Here is an 8,362-nt window from a genome sequence, read left to right as displayed (position 1 = left end):
TCAAATGGCGCGCTCTTAATTGCGTTGGAAAGTAGACATCCTGGGCTTTCTAGCAATATATAATAGTCCATGCTTTGCCCGAGTTTAGACGACACAAACTGGCGTTGAACGCCAGCTCTCTGCCCAATTCTGGAGTCAAACGCCAGAAACAGGTTGCAAAACAGAGTTAAACGCCAGAAACACGTTACAAACTGGTGTTCAACTCCAAGGAAGACCTCTACACGTGAAGGCTTCAATGCTCAGCCCAAGCACACACCAAGTGGGCCCCGGAAGTAGATTTCTGCATCATTTACTCATTTTTGTAACCCTAGTAACTAGTTTAGTATAAATAGAACTTTTTACTATCATGTTAGGAATCTTTTGATCATGCTTTTATGATTGAACCCTCTTTGGGAGGCTGGCCTCTCGGCCATGCCTAGACCTTGTTCTTATGTATTTTCAACGGTAGAGTTTCTACACACCATAGATTAAGGTGTGGAGCTCTGCTGTTCCTCGAGTTTTAATGCAATTACTACTAGTTTCTATTCAATTCAAGCTTATTCCTATTCTAAGATATTCATTCGCACCAAAGAACATGATGAATGTGATGATTATGTGACGCTCATCACCATTCTCACCCATGAACGCGTGCCTGACAACCACTTCCGTTCTACATGCAAACAAGGCTTGAATGTGTATCTCTTAGCCTCCTGATCGTGAGATCAGAGTCTTCGTGGTATAAGTTAGAACCCATGGACGGCCATTCTTGAGATCCGAAAAGTCTAAACCTTGTTTGTGGTATTCTGAGTAGGATCTGGGAAGGGATGGCTGTGACGAGCTTCAAACTCGCGAGTGCTGGGCGTAGTGACAGACGCAAAAGGATAGTAAATCCTATTCCAGTATGATCGAGAACCTACAGATGATTAGCCGTGCTGTGACAGAGCATTTGGACCATTTTCACTGAGAGGACGGGATGTAGCCATTGACAACGGTGATGCCCAACATACAGCTTGCCAAGGAAAGGAGTAAGAAGGATTGGATGACAGTAGGAAAGCAGAGAGACGGAAGGGACAAAGCATCTCCATACGCTTATCTAAAATTCTCACCAATGAATTACATAAGTATCTCTATCCTATTTTATATTTTATTTCTATTTTAATTATCAATTCACCATAAACATTTGAATCCGCCTGACTGAGATTTACAAGATGACCATAGCTTGCTTCATACCGACAATCTCCGTGGGATCGACCCTTACTCACGTAAGGTTTATTACTTGGACGACCCAGTGCACTTGCTGGTTAGTTGTGCGAAGTTGTGACAAAGAATTAAGATTATAAATGTGCATATTGAGTTTACAGCGCCGTTACCAAGGAATGAACGATCACGATTTCGTGCACCAAGTTTTTGGCGCCGTTGCCGGGGATTGTTCGAGTTTGGACAACTGACGGTTCATCTTGTTGCTTAGATTAGGTAAGTTTATTTTATTTTATTTTTAAGTTTTTATTTCTTATTTTCGAAAAATACAAAACAAAAATTTTCTTCTTTTTCGTTTTTCACAAATTAATTCTCGAAAATCCAGAAAAAAAAATTATAAAATCATAAAATAAAAAATAATTTGATGTTTCTTGTTTGAGTCTAGTGTCAAGTTTGGTGTCTTGCATATTTCTATTTTTCTCAAGAATTTTCGAAAATTCATGCATGTGTTCTTCATGATCTTCAAGTTGTTCTTGGCCAGTCTTCTTGTTTGATCTTCATATTTTCTTGTTTTGTGTCTTCTCTTATTTTTCATATGCATTTTTAATTTGTTAATGTCTAAAGTTTGAAAATTTCTAAGTTTGGTGTCTTGTATGTTTTTCTTTTCTTAAAAATTTTCAAAAAAATAAGTCTTGATGTTCATCTTGATCTTCAAAGTGTTCTTGGTGTTCATCTTGACATTCATAGTGTTCATAATTTTTATGTTATGTGTCATTTTTATGTTTTTCTCTCTCATCATTAAAAATTCAAAAATAAAAAAATATCTTTTCTTTTTTTATCTCATAATTTTTGAAAATTTGAGTTGACTTTTTAAAAAATTTTTAAAATCTAGTTGTTTCTTATGAGTCAAATCAAATTTTCAATTTAAAAATTCTATCTTTTTCAAACTTTTTTTCAAAAATTAAATCTTTTTCATTTTTTCTTTCACAATTTCGAAAATTTCAAAAGTAATTTTCAAAATCTTTTTCTTATTTCTATTTCATATTTTCGAAACTCTTACTAACAATTAATGTGATTGATTCAAAAATATTAAGTTTGTTACTTGCTTAGTAAGAAAGGTTCAATCTTTAAATTTTAAAATCATATCTTTTTGTTTCTTGTTAGTCAAGTAATCAGCTTTAATTTTCAAAATCAAATCTTTTAAATTTCTTTTTCAAATCTTTTTCAAAATAAGCTTCAATCACATCTTTTTCAAAATCAATTTCAAAATCTTTTCTAACTTCTTATCTTTTCAAAATTGATTTTAAAATCTTTTTCAATTAATCTGATCATTTTGTTTAATTCTTATCTTTTTCAAAACTACCTAACTAATTTTCTCTCTCTAATTTTCGAAAATCCCTTCCCTCTTTTCAAAATTCAATTTTAATTAACTAATTGTTTTAAATTTTAATCTAATTTAATTTCAATTTTTAATTTTCAAATTTTAATTTTAATTTTTATTTTACTTAATTTTCGAATTCTTCTCTTCTTCATCTCCTTCCATTTATTTATTCATCTACTAACACTTCTCTTCCACCCAAAATTCGAACCCCATCTTCCTCTTTGTGTTCGAGTTTTTCTCTTCTCCTTCTTCTATTCTTCTTTTCTTATACTCACATAAGGAATCTCTATACTGTGACATAGAGGATTCCATATTTTCTTTTGTGTTCTCTTCTTTTTCATATGAGCAGGAACAAGGATAAGAACATTCTTGTTGAAGCCAATCCTAAACCTAAAAGGACTCTGAAGAGGAAGCTAAGGGAAGCAAAAGCACAACTCTCTGGAGAAAATCTGACAGAAATTTTCGAAAAAGAAGGAGACATGGCCGAAAATAATAACAATGCAAGGAAGATGCTTGGTGACTTTACTGCACCAAATTCCAATTTACATGGAAGAAGCATCTCAATCCCTGCCATTGGAGCAAACAATTTTGAGCTTAAACCTCAATTAGTTTCTCTGATGCAACAGTCTGCAAGTTTCATGGACTTCCATCAGAAGATACTTTTCAGTTCTTAATTGAATTCTTGTAGATCTGTGATACTATTAAGACTAATGGGGTTGATCCCGAGGTCTATAGGCTTATGCTTTTCCCGTTTGCTGTAAGAGACAGAGCTAGAATATGGTTGGACTCTCAACCTAAGGATAGCCTAAACTCTTGGGATAAGCTGGTCACGACTTTCTTAGCCAAGTTCTTTCCTCCTCAAAAGCTTAGTAAGCTTAGAGTGGATGTTCAAACCTTCAGACAAAAAGAAGGTGAATCCCTCTATGAAGCTTGGGAGAGATACAAGCAACTGACCAAAAAGTGTCCTTCTGACATGCTTTCAGAATGGACCATCCTGGATATATTCTATGATGGTATGTCTGAGTTATCAAAGATGTCACTGGACCATTCTGCAGGTCGATCCATTCACCTAAAGAAAACGCCTGCAGAAGCTCAAGAACTCATTGACATGGTTGCTAATAACCAGTTCATGTACACTTCTGAGAGGAATCCTGTAAGTAATGGGACGCCTCAGAGGAAGGGAGTTCTTGAAATTGATGCTCTGAATGCCATATTGGCTTAGAACAAAATATTGACTCAGCAAGTCAATATGATTTCTCAGAGTCTGAATGGAATGCAAGCTGCATCCAACAGTACTCAAGAGGCATCTTCTGAAGAAGAAGCTTATGATCCTGAGAACCCTGCAATAGCAGAGGTGAATTACATGGGTGAACCTTATGGAAACACCTATAATCCCTCATGGAGAAATCATCCAAATTTCTTATGGAAGGATCAACAAAAGCCTCAACAAGGCTTTAATAATGGTGGAAGAAACAGGTTTAACAATAGCAAGCCTTTTCCATCATCCACTCAGCAATAGACAGAGAATTCTGAGCAGAGTCCCTCTAGCTTAGCAAATATAGTCTCTGATCTATCCAAGGCCACTTTAAGTTTCATAAATGAAATAAGGTCCTCCATTAGAAATTTGGAGGCACAAGTGGGCCAGCTGAGTAAAAGAGTCACTGAAACTCCTCCTAGTACTCTCCCAAGCAATACAGAAGAGAATCCAAAAAGAGAGTGCAAGGCCATTACCTTGCTTGGTGTGGTCGAACCTACAAGGGAGGAGAAGGACGTGAATCCCAGTGAGGAAGACCTCCTGGGACGTTCAGTGAACAATAAGGAGTTTCCCTTATCTAGAGACCATAGAGATTCCAATGAACCTACTCTTGCCCTTCATGAGCTTTGATGAGTATTCTTCTTCCGAAGAGAATGAAGACGTTACTGAAGAGCAAGTTGCTAAGTACCTTGGTGCAATCATGAAGTTAAATGCCAAATTATTTGGTAATGAGACTTGGGAAGATGAACCTCCCTTGCTCACCAATGAACTGAATGCATTGGATAGGCAGAAATTACCTCAAAAGAAGCAGGATCCTGGTAAATTCTTAATACCCTGTAACATAGGCACCATGACCTTTGAGAATGCTCTGTGTGACCTGGGGTCAGGCATAAACTTAATGCCACTCTCTGTAATGGAGAAACTTGGGATCTTTGAGGTGCAAGTTGCTAGAATCTCATTAGAGATGGCAGATAACTCAAGGAAAGAGGCTTATGGACAAGTAGAGGACGTGTTAGTAAAAGTTGAAGGCCTTTACATCCCTGCTGATTTCATAATCCTAGACACTGGGAAGGATGAGGATGAATCCATCATCCTTGGAAGACCCTTCCTAGCCACAGCAAAAGCTGTGATTGATGTGAACAAAGGAGAATTGGTCCTTCAACTGAATGAAGACAACCTTGTGTTTAAAACTCAAGGATCTCCTTCTGTAACCATGGAGAGGAAGCATAAAAAGCTTCTCTCACTGCAGAGTCAACCAAAGCCCCCACAGTCAAACTCTAAGTTTGGTGTTGGGAGGCCACAACCAAACTCTAAGTTTGGTGTTGAACTCCCATATCCAAACTCTAAGTTTGGTGTTAGGAGGTCTCAACAATGCTCTGAACATCTGTGAGGCTCCATGAGAGCTCACTGTCAAGCTATTGACATTAAAGAAGCACTTGTTAGGAGGCAACCCAATGTATTTAATTATATCTATTTTATTTTTATTATCATGTTTCTTTCGTGTTTTATTAGGTTGATGATCATGTGGAGTCACAAAAACTACAAAAAAATTAAAAACAGCATTAAAAACAGCACACCCTGGAGGAAGGATTACTGGCATTTAAACGCCAGTAAGGAGCATCTGGCTGGCGTTTAACGCCAGAACAGAGCATGAAACTGGCATTAAATGCCAGAAACAAGCATCAGTCTGGCGTTTAAACACCAAGATTGCACCTTGAGGAAAGCTGGCGTTAAATGCCAGAAACAAGCATAGAAGTGGCGTTTAACACCAGAAACAAGCATGAAAGTGTCGTTTAACGCCAGAAATGGGCAACAGTCTGGCGTTAAACACCAGGATTGCATACATAGGGCGTTTTACACACCTAAAAGGTGCAGGGATGTGAAATCCTTGACACTTCAAGATCTGTGGACCCCACAGGATCACCTCAGGATCTGTGGACCCCACAGGATCCCCACCTACCTCAACTCACCTTCTCTCTTCTTCCTCACATAATCCAATAACCCTCTTTTCCAAACACCCATTCACCAATCACCTCAATCTCTCTTCTCCATCACCTCTTCACCATTCACATCCATCCACACTTTCCTATAAACCCCGCCTACCTTCAAAATTCAAAATCACATTCCTACCCAAACCCACCCTAAATGGCCGAACCCTAACCCCTCTCCCCCCACTATATAAACCCCTCATTCCTTCTTCATTTTCACACAACACAACCCTTTCTTTTTACCCTTGGACGAATACACACCTCTCTCCCTTTCCTCCATTCTTCTTCTTCTTCTCATTTTTTCTCTCTTTTTTTGCTCGAGGACGAGCAAACATTCTAAGTTTGGTGTGGTAAAAGCATAGATTTTTTTATTTTTCCATAACCATTGATGGCACCTAAGACCAGAGAAACCTCAAGAAAGAGGAAAGGGAAGGCAATTGCTTCCACTTCTGAGTCATGAAAGATGGAGAGATTCATCTCAAAAGTCCATCAAGACCACTTCTATGAAGTTGTGGCCAAGAAGAAAGTGATCCCTGAGGTTCCTTTCAAGCTCAAGAAGAATGAGTATCCGGAGATCCGACTTGAGATCCAAAGAAGAGGTTGGGAAGTCCTCACCAACCCCATTCAACAAGTTGGGATCCTAATGGTTCAAGAGTTATATGCAAACGCATGGATCACTAGGAACCATGATCAAAGTATGAACCCGAATCCGAAGAATTGGCTTACCTTGGTTCGGGGGAAATACTTAGATTTCAGTCCGGAAAGTGTAAGGTTGGCATTCAACTTGCCAATGATGGAAGAAAATGCACGCCCCTACACTAGAAGGGTCAACTTTGATCAAAGGTTGGACCAAGTCCTCATGGACATATGTGTGGAAGGAGCTCAATGGAAGATTAACTCAAAAGGCAAACCGGTTCAACTAAGAAGACTGGACCTTAAGCCTGTAACTAGAGGATGGTTGGAGTTCATTCAACGCTCAATCATTCCCACTAGCAACCGATCTGAAGTTACTGTAGACCGGGCCATCATGATCCATAGTATCATGATTGGGGAGGAAGTTGAAGTTCATGAGATTATACCTCAAGAACTCTACAAGGTGGCTGACAAGCCTTCCACTTTGGCAAGGTTAGCCTTTCCTCACCTTATTTGCCACATCTGTAATTTAGCTGGGATTGACATAGAGGGAGATATCCTCATTGATGAGGACAAGCCCATCACTAAGAAGAAGATGGAGCAAACAAGAGAGCCTATTCATGGAGTTCAAGAGACGCATGAGGAAGCTCATCATCAAGAAATCTCTGAGATGCCTTGATGAGAGAACTTTTGCGTGGTCTAGAAATTTGCGGATAAATCCTCATTGCAAGTATAGTTTCTAAACCTTCAAAAGTCCTTTCATACAAACGTTTTGGGTGTCACAAGTAACAAACCCCTTAAAAATTGTTAACCGAGTATTCAAACCTCGGGTCGTCTTCTCAAGGAACTGCGAGGAAGTATGTTCTTATTATTGGTTATAAAGGTTGTAATCGGGGTTTAGAAGGTGAGAAGCAAGTAATTTAAATGACGAGTGAATTAAATGGCAATTAAAAATAAATAATAACTGTAAAACAACTTTTGGCAAGATAAGGGAAATTAGAGGTCCAACTTAGTTATCTCTCTCAACTATAATGAAAGTTGAATATAAACTCCACTTGGTCAACCTTTACCAGGGCAAAGGAAAGTCAAGGGACTAATTAAATTGACTTTTGAATCCTAATTATTTCCTAAGAAAAGGTTGGGATTATTTAAGTTCAGCTCAATTAGCAAGATAACGATTATCAATTACGTTGAGTTTAATAACTGTTGAGTTACTGAATTCTTAACCAGGACCAAAAGGGGAAAAAAGTAAAATTGCTGAAATAATAAAAACGTCCTTAGATGGGAAGCAATGATAACTTAAATCAAAGAGAACAATCATAAACTGAAAATACCTCAAATATCATTAATTCAAATAACTGTTTGTAACATGAAAGAATTCATAGATCCAATTATAAAGGTAAATAGCCAACTCAGATACTGAAATAAATAAATAGAGTAAAAGGGAAGTTTAAAACAAAGAAATATAAAACCTGGATTGAGAGTCACTCTTAAAACAAGAAGAAATCCTAAATCCTAAAAGAGAGAGAGAGGAGAAGATCTCCCTCTCAACTAAATCTAAATCATTGAAAACTAAAATTATGCGAGCTCCCCTTGAATGGATGCATTCCTCCACTTTATAACCTCTAATCTATGCTTTCTGTGCTTGGATCTGGGCCAAAAAGGGCTTCAGAAATTGCTGGGGGCGTATTCTGTAAATTCTGATACGTGGCCTCTATCACGCGTCCGCGTGGGTCACGCGGTCGCGTCATCTGGAGCTTTTCCTTTCCACGCGGTCGCGTCAGTCACGCGTCTGCGTCGTGGGTGTTCTACTCAAGGCACGCGGTCGCGTCAATCATGCGGCTGCGTCGCTGCTTCTTTGCTTCTGGCACGCGATCGCGTCGTCCATGCGATCGCGTGGATACTAGTTTTCTTAAAGCTCCGTTTTGC

At 38.4% G+C, this 8,362-nt stretch overlaps 1 non-coding gene across 1 annotated transcript; it reads right to left on the bottom strand.

The window, feature by feature from the left end:
- Positions 1–3,428: 3,428 nt before the first annotated feature.
- Positions 3,429–3,536, bottom strand: LOC112773949 (small nucleolar RNA R71). The gene has a single exon (XR_003188468.1). It is a non-coding gene; the product is annotated as a small nucleolar RNA R71 (small nucleolar RNA).
- Positions 3,537–8,362: the final 4,826 nt, after the last annotated feature.

Source organism: Arachis hypogaea, chromosome 18 (genome assembly GCF_003086295.3).
Source record: "Arachis hypogaea cultivar Tifrunner chromosome 18, arahy.Tifrunner.gnm2.J5K5, whole genome shotgun sequence".
Classification (NCBI taxonomy): domain Eukaryota; kingdom Viridiplantae; phylum Streptophyta; class Magnoliopsida; order Fabales; family Fabaceae; genus Arachis; species Arachis hypogaea.
Note: the sequence above shows the minus strand (reverse complement) of the source record. Positions and strands in the feature narration are given on the sequence as shown.